This window comes from Tachypleus tridentatus, chromosome 2 (assembly GCF_004210375.1).
Source record: "Tachypleus tridentatus isolate NWPU-2018 chromosome 2, ASM421037v1, whole genome shotgun sequence".
NCBI lineage: Eukaryota > Metazoa > Arthropoda > Merostomata > Xiphosura > Limulidae > Tachypleus > Tachypleus tridentatus.
In genome coordinates, this window is record NC_134826.1 from 87,624,160 (window position 1) to 87,636,608 (window position 12,449).

Sequence of the window (12,449 nt, forward strand, 5' to 3'; positions counted from 1 at the left end):
GTAGCTTTGCGCGAAATTAAAAAAACAAAAGTAATCTAATTTTTTTCAAGGACTCCTGGAATTAACATTTCTATCATTAATGCTTAGTTTAGAATGAAATATCTGTTACGAATATTGCTAATTTAGTATAATTCGGATATATCGCAGTCATTAACGCCATTTTGATGCCTGTGAGCCACGGGATCAAATCCCTTTACTGATAATGCTCGCCCTTTGAAACCCACGACCCTCAGATTACGATTCGAACGCTTTAACGGTTAAAGCTTTAACCCACCTGGCCATAACGGACCTTTAAACCTAAATAAGTTCAAGAGTTTTGTCTGCTTCTTCTTCTCTCTTTTATTAAGGAATTATAAGTAATCATTTATTCTCCTCATTTCCCCCCTAATTCTTGTCCGTAGTGGCAGAGTGGTATGTCTGAGGACGTATACTACTAGAAGGCGGGTTGTGATACCCGTAGTTGGTAGAGTACAGATAGTTATTTTGGCAACTTTGCGCTTAGTAACAAGTAACAACAAATCCTAACTTTTTAAAATTTGTGACGGTTAGACCACATTATATAGTCTAAACTTATTGATTTTGTAATGTTTTTCTTCTAAATTGAACTTAACGTCAGTGTTCGAATATAAAGAAAAAAATCGTTTTTATAGATTAAGCCAGTTAATTATATTGTTTAACGTGTTGAGGATTATAATAATTAATTAGATCCATGAGGAATCACAGTTCCTTGATTCTGGATGGTTTAAAAATATTCTTGTTTTTTTCAGTTCTTGCTTGCACATAATTTATTTTTCTTTAATGCATTTGTTTGTTTTTGAATTTCGCACAAAGCTACTTGAGGGCTTTCTGTATTAGTCGTCCCTAATTTAGCAGTGTAAGACTAGAGGGAAGGCAGCTAGTCATCACCATCCACCACCAACTCTTAGGCTACTCTTTTACCAACGAATAGTGGGATTGACTGTACATTATAACGCCTCCACGGCTGAAAGGGCAAACATGTTTGGCGCGACGGGTATGCGAACCCGGGACCCTCAGATTACGAGTCGCACGCCTTAACACGCTTGGCCATGCCGGGTCTCCGTTTAATGCAAAACGTACGTTTCACAGTATACTGTCAATAAGCAAATCAAATGCAACTCACAACGGCAATAACTTGTACGCATGCGAGCGTGTAGTTTTAGGTTTTTGTAAGTTTAAACTCTTGAAACCGCTACTAGTAAGATAATAGTTGTTTAGGTACAATGTATCAATTTTAAGATAGATATTGTCACGTAAAACATTTGAAGTCCCAACACATTCAAATTAGATATTGGTCTATCCAAATAATCTTATTTAATATAATACTACCGTCATCTGCAAATGAGTACAAAAATAAATACGATAATGCTCTTTTACCCAATTTACGTTTTAATGTTTTTGATTCTGAAAGGTTTCGAAATGTTTCTTTTATTTTGAATGTTGTCAACGTGGAATATTTTTAATTTTTAGAAACATATTGGTTGTTATTTTTTTATCATATGTACATGTTTCGCTTTTCTTACGCGTTATTCCTTGCACCTAGAATTTATTGTTTTTGAAAATGCATTATTCTTACACCTATACATTTGTGTGTTCCCCGCTAGTACAGCGGTATGTCTACGGATTGATAACGCTAAAATCAGTCGTTCAATTCCACTCCGTGGGCTCTGCAGATAGCCCATTGTGGCTGTACTATAAGAAAACAAACAAACGCACACCTTTACACTTGTATTATTGCAAATATAATAAGAAAACATATTTTCATTAATGTATTTTTGTTGGTTAAATATCTCTTTATCGATAAACTATAAATTTACTAATCGCTGTGTTGCCATACCACTCAGTAACGGAAGGTCTTTTTGTGGAGAAAGTTTGAGATCCTATGAGTTGGTGTTCCATTTATTTACAGATTTCAGAAACTGTTATTCTTAATGTATTAAGAATTTTGTTTTTGTACTTCTTTAGTCAATTTTAGTATTTCTTTCTCTTTTTTTTCGTTTTTTATGAATACGCACGCATGCTCTCATGGTTGAAGCCATTACTGTCGCGATCAACCCTTGACAGAACGGGATCTGGCACTTGAGGAACTTACGTTGGGTTGGTTGGTTGGTCGTTGTAAGCATATGTTTATTGTAAAGTTAAATTTGTTTGAACTTGTGTTGCACAAATGAAATAGGCTTTTTCTATTCAAATTAATGTATAAAAAATGTTATAGTACACAGACAATGAAATAAACATTTGAAATTAAGGAATATTATAAATATAATACATTAAAAGACACATTTCTTTCGAGCAGTCGTGGCCGAGTGGTTAAGGCGATGGACTTGAAATCCATTGGGATATTCCCGCGCAGGTTCGAGTCCTGCCGACTGCGACTAAAAAGATCTCATTTTTAATTTGTTATTTTTCAGTATCCTAGTATATTGTTACGAAAATGTTTGTGCAATGTTGTATATTTATTTGACCTTGCAAAAAAGTTCTTTAATAATTCATGTCGTCTCTAAACTTCGTTATTCCCAAAATTAGCTTTCTGTCATAACATCCGCATGTGTTTATAATCTCAATAACTATACTATACTTCTTTTTAAAAATCTCGTTAAATACATATCTTAACAATAAAATAATTTAAGTCACGAATATTAGATTATTGTTTTGTTGGAAAAGAGTCTGGTATTTTACTGGTTTTGAATAAACTTAATATATTTAACACTACTGACGTAGAGACCAGTTACTTTAATTTAAAACACATTTGCAAGCCTTGTCTTCGATGGAATTAAAAAAAAAAATTCTGTTAAGTTTTTTTTTCTGTTTTTATGGCTTTGGTGAAGCACTGTTTTATTTTTAGGTTGTATATTTACTTGTTGCTGCTATCAAAACAAGAACTTAACTGTTAATATTATTTAACATACTATTAAGCATTTGATACACCACAAATGGTCCTTCCTTACAGAGAATGAAATGGAACTGAAAACCAGACAAAAACATTATATTGTATTCGTTTCTTTGCAATAATTTTATAAAATTAGTTATAAAGGAAGCAGTCATTAGACATAAAATATAACCTTCAAATAGAACATATTTTGAATTAGTGTAATTACAATAAAGAATGTAATTAAAATGCCACAAATAAGAAGGAAAATTTTATTACAAACAGCCGAGACTACATAGCCGAACTGAGCCTTGTTCAAAATAATGAAAGTATGTTAGATAGGAAAAAACTACATTGGAATAAAATTGTGGCGTTTTTGATAAGCAGACCCATATTTTTCTCTATTTTTAATCATGAAGAATACAATTCTACTTATCAAAGCACTGGGATGATACATTTTTAAAATGTGTTTCGTATTTCTGTAACTTTTCTGTTCCTTTCTCATGAAACGTAGCAACCCACACCCGTGACTTGGCCTCAAAGTTTGAACTAATACCTTCAGCTTGACGGAAGACTGCTGCTGCTCTCTCTCTCTCTCTCTTTCGGTGTTTGGGTAAAAAATGTTCATACCCTGGAGGGTCAGGTTCTCTATGACCTCTTCCTCCTCCCCGTACTTATGGTCTTGCCGGATTGGAATTTGTAGTTATTGAACTGAATATTGTTCTGATCCTTTTCAGGGCAATGTCCATGTATTGTGGCACACATATAGTTGTTATTTTGCTCTATCAGCAGAATGTCAAGTTTGTTGGTGGCACTTTTTTAAAAATTAATATTTATTTATTTTTATGTTTAAAATATAAATTAACTAGGGAGAGATATTTAGGCCTAGCTTCATCATGTATGAGGTATCTATCTAGTTTACATGGTAATTCGTTTTTCATCCAATTCTTATTAAACTTCTTATTATTGTACTATGTAGGAGTCTATCTGGCACGGTTGGTATGTTCAAATATTTGTGAATGAACTGAGATGATATAGTTCTTGGAACTCTGTATGCTGTTGTGAGGAGTGTGTTTTGGATTGTTTGTAGTTTAGTTTTAATTATTTTATTGCTTCTAGTTATCCATGCTGGAGCTGCATAATATATTACTGGTCTAATATATGCTTTATAGATTTTTAATATGTTGTCTGTAGATGCTCCACTGTTTTTGCCAGTTAGACTCCTAGCATAGTTAGTTCTTCGGCAGACTTTATTTTAATTTCGTTGACATGGTTGATCCAAGTTAATTTTGAATCATAGGTTAGACCTAAAAATTTTGCCGATGGGGCAGTCTGAAGTAGTGTGCCATTCATATAAAATTTTGACTGTTGTTTTTTTGTGTTTTGTCAATTTCGTAAAGACAACGAGCTGTGTTTTTGCTGTGTTTATTTTTATTCTGTATTTTTGACAGTATTCACTTATTCTATTTAGTTGCGGTTGTATGTTTGTGGTTGCTATGTTGGTGTTGCGGCACTTTTCCAGACTGCCACATCATCAGCGAACTGTGAAAAGAGTCCATGATTTGGATCCTTCAGTGACATATTGTTTACATACATGATGAAGAGTATAGGGCTAACCACCCCTCCCTGAGGGACACCAGCTTCTGGAGTAAAGTATTCAGAAAAGGTACCCTCAACATTCACTCTACTCTTCCTATTTTCCAAAAAGTTAGATAGCCAGCGAATAATTCCACGCGGTAGTCACATTTCATTCATTCAGAACCTTAGACCATCGTGCCATACAGTGTCGAATGCTTTCTTGATATCAAGGAACAAGCGACAGTACATTCTTTTTTATTGAAGCTATTTATTATAGTTTCGGTTAGTCTTATTAAGTGATCTGTTGTTTGTCTAAATTTCCTGAATCCATTTTGTTCTTTTGGTAATTTTGATGTTATTTCCAAGAATGTGGAAAGTCTATTACTCATTATTCTTTCGAGAATTTTGCCTATACAGTTGGTCAGGCTAATTGGTTGGTAGCTATTAGGTTTATTTGCTGGCTTTTCTTCCTTATGGAACATTAATATATTAGTGAGCTTCCAAGAAACTGGGATGTATCCTGAGGATAGAGATAGATTAAAAAGTGTTTTTAGGTGGCCAATCAATTTCGGAGTTCCCTTTTTTAGAAGGATAGCTTGTATTTCATCTTCACCTGGAGATTTGTTTTTGTGCTTTTTATTGCTTCAAGTAGTTCTTGTAGGGATATTTCATTTGTTAGTAATGTGTTTTCATAATCTGTGATAGGTCTTGTGTTTGTCTAAGTTATGTTTATTAGAAAAATTGGTTCGAATTTTTTAGTATATGGTTGGTGACTTTATTGTAGAAATATGTATTCATATCTGGATCAGGATGAGTTTTAAATGTATTTTGAAGTTGAGCTTTGAAAGGTTCGGCTTTTTCTTTATTTGTGTGTGCTGTTGTATTATTGTGTTCAAGTGTAGGATATTTCTTTGCGACTGTATTATCGTTGATGAGTCTTTTAAGGTGTGTCCAGAAATTTTTCGGGTCAGTTTTATCATTTAGTTTTGAGCAGAAGTTGTCCCATTTATCTTGTTTTTGTTGTTTTATTTGTGTTCTGATGTGATTAGGTCACGTAATAAATCAAAACCGGTAACTGATGACACCACCACACGTTGAAAAAAGTACAAGTATTTTGTAATCCATTTCCGGTGTAAGAAAAGACTCAGGTGCTACTTTTTAATTTTGAATGACATTCTAGAAGAAACAAAAAGTCATCGTATACAATCATCAGTACCATACACGTTAAACATACCCTAGATCTGCAGAATCTTAAAACATCTTCACTCGCACTTGTGTTGGAGATTAGAATGGTCTGGACTCGGAAGTTGACGTCGAAAAACCTGGTGTGTTTAAAATTGAATTATAATTATTATTTTCGGTAGAAATCCAAATTAAATTCTGGAGAAAACTATTTTTCTCAGATTACATTAAATAATATGATAATATAGGCACAACTTTATAATAAAATCCAATTCGAAATAAACTTTTGTTTTATAGTAGTTATTTATCCTAATTAGAAATGAAGGTATTTTTCAAGTCGTTGAACCAATGGCACCTTCCGTTCTCATGAAGACGTTATCGGAAATTTCGTTTCTTTTTGCGTATTAGAGAAAAGCTACTCATGGGCTATCTGTGCTGTTTTAATTTCGAACTGATAGACTAGATTTAAAACAGCAGTCGCCCCCAACACTTGGGTTATTCTTGTCTAACCTAATAGTGAAACTTGACCGTCATCTTTATAATTCTCATAGTGCGGAGGATGATTATTACCTTTTTTGGCAGTAACGGGACAAGAACGAAGACTCTCTGACCCATAATCAGTGATGTCTAGAAAACCCACTTGTAGAGAAATATATATGCAAAAACGGCTCGTTTAGGTTGAGAAAATATTTTACATAGAAGAGCAAACAACGTTTCGACCATCTTCGGTCATCGTCAGGTTCACAAAGGTTCTCTGACCCATAGTCCGGCACGCAAGCCACTTGGCCACATTATTAAAAATTGTCATGTAAATAATTCTAGTTAGGTATTTTGAAAATGTAGCAAATAACTTGATTTGGATTAACAAGTACATTCTTTTGCACCTAAATTACATTGAATAGACGTAAATAGTATATTGTATAATTAATGTATTGAATAACGTTTTACAAAATTAGTGTATTATGTAGCTAGTGTGCTGTATAATTAGTGTATTTTAAAATTTATGTTTCACTTACTTTGTGCATTGTATAATTTCCATATTTTCCGCGAAACCGTCTGACAACTGTGAAGTTACGACGAAATGATATTCAAGATGGAGCATGCCATATGTGCACAAAAATCCAAGTTAAGAGTACAAATTTAATATATTTTTATATGTAGAATTATTTTCCTATGGCTTATACGTTCTTATATTTAATGGGACTAGCGCGTTCTATGCCATTTGACATAAAATACAAATAGATCAGGAATGACAGCTTGTGGTACCTCATCATCCAATCTTTCCTCATCAGCCGTTAGAAAGAGGAATCGTGTTACAGCTCCTGCGTCAGTACAGAACAGAGTGAATTCACGTGTGTTGAAGCTTTTAGTGTCTATTCTGTTAAGTTCATAAGGTTGAGGACCACATTTCAGACTAGAAGAGGATACCAAGCAGTTAAATGTTATCTGATATTTCCGTTTGATTGACTGCAGGTAATGTTGTTGTATCTGGGGCCTACAGCTTTTGTGGCATGAAACTTGTGCACTTGAGATTCAGTGACCACAACAGTCCATAAATTCACCTCCACGAAATTCATCTACATCTAATAGAGACCACATTACAGATTGTGTTGCATTTCTAATAACTGTATTTTTGTATCTTTGGTTGTACATTACAAACAAATAACGCACTGTTGACCACCATTTGTTGTCCTAATCCTCCGTGTCAGCTGATTTCGGTGACTTTCCATTGTTTAACTCTGTCATCAATTCACACACAATTACTTACTGAGTGGCAGGGATTAATCATTGAATTATTGAATCGTTAATTGCTCTGTAAAAGATAAATATTTTACAAGAAAAAATACACCAATTTGCAATTTTTTCACCAAAAACAGATTTTTGACGCTCACAGTTCAAATATTTCCTCAAACTTGGAAAACCAAAAGCAATTTTACTATGTTTCGTTGTTGTTTCAGCACAGTGGGATATTATCTCTTTGTCCATCGCAGGGAATCGAACTTCTGATTTTACCTTTGTAAGGTCGTAAGTTACCACAAGACCATAGGGGGATATCTTGTAATCTAAGTTGGTGCATTAGTATGATTTCTTTACCAGAGAAACAAGTGAAATTTCCACCATTTTGTGTCAAGAAAAGCATTAAATATAAAATTCCGAGTTTATTGTTTTAACGTTTGGGGGTGCTTTAAAATATTTTTCATAATTAAGCATATCAAGGGCCAAAATAAAATATGTTGATGTTTTTCTCATCATGGGAAGTAATATCTAAAAAAACATAATATATTTTATTAAATGACTACTAACTTATAAATATATACATATGTTCGTTACAGGAACCTATCAGCGGTAAGTCTACGGATTTATAACGCTAAAATCAGGGGTTCGATACAGCAGATAGACTTGAAGAACTGAAGGTAGCAAAATATAATTTACCTTAATATTATTCCACGAGTTAATTGAATTTAAGTTAGTTCAGACTAGAACAAACGTTTTTGTTTACTGAGTTATGTGCGGATAAAGACAGAAAGGGCCCAGCATGGCCATGTGGTTAAGGCACTCGACTCGTAATCCGAGGGTCGCGGATTCGAATCCCCGTCACACCAAACATGCTTGCCCTTTCAGCCGTGGGGGCGTTATAATGTGACGGCCAATCCCATTATTCGTTGGTAAAAGAGCAGCCCAAGAGTTGGCGGTGGGTGGTGATGATTGGCTGCCTTCCCTCTAGTCTTACACTGCTAAATTAAGGACGACTAGCGCAGATAGTTCTCGTATAGCTTTGCACGAAGTTCAAAAGAAGCTAAAGACAGAAACAAATTTTGATATTCGTATCATATAAATACTTTATAGTGGATTTATGCTACCGTATCTGTTTGGAAGAATATATTGTGAAATAAACACCAATATTCTTGAACATTGCTCTCTTTAGGGACCTTTATCTCAAAATTTCATTAGCGTTAAAGTTGTTTTCTTAGTAAAAATCTATATAATGGGTTATTTGCACTCTGCCCACCGGGGAGAATCGAAATCCGGATTTTAGCATTGCAAGTCTGTAAACTTATTGTTTACCCATCGGGAGAAGTGGGCGTCGTTAAAGTTCTTATTGATGTTTCCTTAGTACAGAGCTATACAACGGGCTACCTGTGTCTGGCCTTCGAGGAAGGAATCATACCCTAGAATTTGGTGTTTAGAAAGCAAGGAAATATTTGTCTAGAACATTTTAGTTTCCTTAAGTTTGATTTAATGAAATATATATATAATTTTATTTCCGATACACAAACCTGAACATATAATTTACACGTATATATGTATGAATTTAACTAAGGTGGAACGAAATGTAACAAACTTCGTGTAGCTTTGGGCCTGGCATGGCCTAGCGCGTTAAGGCGTGCGCTTCGTAATCTGAGGGTCGCGGGTTCGCGCCCGAGTCGCGCCAAACATGCTCGCCCTCCCAGCCGTGGGGGCGTTATAATATGACGGTCAATCCCACTATTCGTTGGTAAAAGAGTAGCCCAAGAGTTGGCGGTGGGTGGTAATGACTAGCTGCCTTCCCTCTAGTCTTACACTGCTAAATTAGGGACGGCTAGCACAGATAGCCCTCGAGTAGCTTTGTGCGAAATTCCAAAAAACAAACAAAAATCGTGTAGCTTTGCGCGAAATTCAAACACAAACAAACAAAATTCTGATTTTGAAAAATTGATTTAAAGAAAATCCTTATCTCTCTTTATCGTTTTGTATGTTTGTCTGTAAAAAACTCACTTTCAAAACACAATAAAATTTCTCAAACGGTTATAAATTTAGAAGATTTTGTCAGCAAAATGGCTGAAATTTCATAAGCTGATATGGAGCACGTGTTTACGTATGTGGATCATAATTAAAAACATATACTTTGTACGTTTAGACTTTACCAGACTAATCTATCGAATACATTTCAAACTCAACTAAATTTTTATGAACGAGACAGTGAGAAAGAAAAATTCTCGTTAGAAGCAAACACGATTACGTAAATATTAAGAACTGAATAATTATGAATTACTCTCTCTCTGGTGTTTGTGTATATAAATTTGTATACCCAGGAGGGTCAGGCACACTAGACCTCTTTCTCCTTCCTTTACATTGTTTGAGTGGACTTATTAATATATTTAAAGTAAATACAGAGGACCAGAGTGATAAGCATAACTCTAACTCAGGCACTTTTCAGGGCAATGTGCATGTATATTGTTCTTTCTTTTTTAAAAATTTATTTTATTATTATTATTTTTAATAAGTCTAAAACGTAGGTGGCCTGTTTTATTTTAGCACTAGTTTTTTATTATTATATGTATATTATTTGTTATATTTTTAAGTCGGTTTTTATTTTTATTTTTTAATTAATTAATTAATTTATTATTATTATTATATTTTATAACTTGATTTTAGCTTAAAGATCTAATGTACAAGTTTAACGAGGAGACATGTCCAAGTCTCTCTTTATCATATATACAATATCTGTCTAGTTCGTATAACAGCTCATTTTTTTCGCCAATTTTTATCAAAATATTTTATTGTACTATGTAGAAGTCTATTTGGTATTGTTTGTGTATTTGAGTATTTGTGCATTAACTTTGAGGAAGTGGTTTTAGATGCTTTTAGATGTTTTGTGTATTGTAATGATGTATGAATTACTTCTTAAAGTTGAAATTTTATTTGACGTAACAGAAAATAATAGTAATTAATCGGCAGATGGCAGCACTAGCGCTACTTCTCGTTTTGAATTAAACTTACTCTTGGTATAATGTTCTTGAAGTGAGCCAAATAACAGACACAGATCCTTTGGCAATATTTTTAACCCAAATTCATTTCTTCTGCTCTGTTACTTTGTTTTACAGTTTCAAAAATTTAGTTTTTATGTTTTATATAGGAACAGCGTCCCGTTAATTGTGTGTAATAAACAGCGTGTCCATAAAGATTAGATGTTCTAATCTGTGGTCGACTTGTTGTGTTATATTGTGAGCGAAGGGCCTCGTCTTCGGTGATCTACAACAGTAAACTTTTGTTGAAATTTCCTACTGTGTCCCCATACTGTCGAATCCTACAAATGTTTCCTATAGTCACTAACGTTTGCAGCTATACCGAATTCAATTGGCTCCTAAACAATAATGGAAAATTTGATTGTGATTATCGAAACTTCTCTAACGAAGTACGGTTTCTACCGAAGCTATGCAGAGAGCCTCGGCATCAGCTTCTTCTCGACCGTACCTTCAAACCCAAAAATTGTTTCAAGTAGTCGCTGGCGTATCAGCCAAGAAGTCAAATGACTAAAACAGTATAAAAGAAACCCAAAGTTAAGTGCTTCACCAAAAAATAATTGTCCACCAGTGGCACAGCGGTATGTCTGCGGACTCTCATCGCTAAAAACCGGGTTTCGATAGCCTTGGGGGCAGAGCATAGATAGCTCATTCTTTAGCTGTGTGTTTAATTCTAAACAAAAATAATTTGTTGAAATCTTTAGTATACACGATTACAGTTGTTTTAGAATTCTAGGTTTGATTTGTTTGGAATTTCGCTTTCGCACCAAGTTAAACAAGGGTTATTTGCGCTAGCCGTCTCTAAGGTAGCAGTGAAATACTAGAGAGAAGACAACTAGTTACTACTATCTATCGACAACTCTTGGGCTACTCTTTTACCAACGAATAGTGGAATTGATCATCACATTATAACGCCCCCACGGCTTAAAGGGCGAGCATGTTTGGCGCGACGGGAATGCGAACTCGCAAATTGGGAATATAGGTCCCGTTAACTAGTGGGATTGACCGTCACATTATAACGTCCCCACGGCTTAAAGGGCAAACATGTTTGGCGAGACGGGGATGCGAACTCGCGACCCTCAGACTACGAGTCGTACGCCTTAACACGCTTGGCCATGCCGGGCCCTCACTGGTCTTGTGAGCCAGGGGTCCCTGGGTCACACTTCCTTAAATTTATCACTTGTGAAACTTTATGGAAAGTTGGTCTGAAAATTATTATCCTTTTAAACTTTTTATATGAAAGGATATTACAGATATAACTGTTTATACAACGATTAGTTACCAGACAAATTTTTAATTTTTACAAAAACACACAAGAAAACAAATTTAGGTGTGGCACGGTCTGACTCGCAATCTGTGGGTCGTGGATTTGAGTCCCGTCAAAAACATGCTCGACCCTTTCAGACTTGGGGATGTTATAATGTTATAGTTCATCTCACTATTTGTTGACTAAAGGGTAGCCCGAGAGTGGCAGTGAATGGCGTTGACTACCAGCTTTCATTCTTGCCTATCACTTCAAAATTAGGCTGACATGGCCTGGTGGTTAAGGTGCTCAACTCGCAATCTGCGGGTCACGGGTTCGAATCCCGTTACAGCAAACATTCTTGCCCTTTCAGTCGTGGGGGCGTTATAATGTGACGGTCAATCCCACTATTCGTTGGTAAAAGAGTAGCCCAAGAGTTGTTGGTGGGTGATGGTGACTAACTGCCTTCCCTCTAGTCTTACACTGCTAAATTAGGGACGGCTAGCGCAGATAGCCCTCGTGTAGCTTTGCGCGAAATTCAAACAAACAAATACCTACAAATACAAATATCTATATAAATTTCAGATCTGAATATTTTCTTTACCAAAGGAACATTGTGTTCAGATATAAAAATTAAAGTACATTAAAGACATATCCTGGGCTTTCAGTTAAATACACTGATGTTAATCGTTTTCCCAGGTGTTCGAGGTTTATTTGGAACTTCTCCAAAACGTATAAAGATATAAAAAGTGCACCTAGTTTTTTTTACAGATAT

The 12,449-nt window shown here is 35.0% G+C and overlaps 1 non-coding gene across 1 annotated transcript; it reads left to right on the forward strand.

Annotated features, from left to right (window-relative positions):
• The first annotated feature begins 2,310 nt into the window (after positions 1 to 2,310).
• TRNAS-UGA (transfer RNA serine (anticodon UGA)) lies at positions 2,311 to 2,392 on the forward strand. The gene has a single exon. It is a non-coding gene; the product is annotated as a tRNA-Ser (tRNA).
• The last annotated feature ends 10,057 nt before the right edge of the window (positions 2,393 to 12,449 follow it).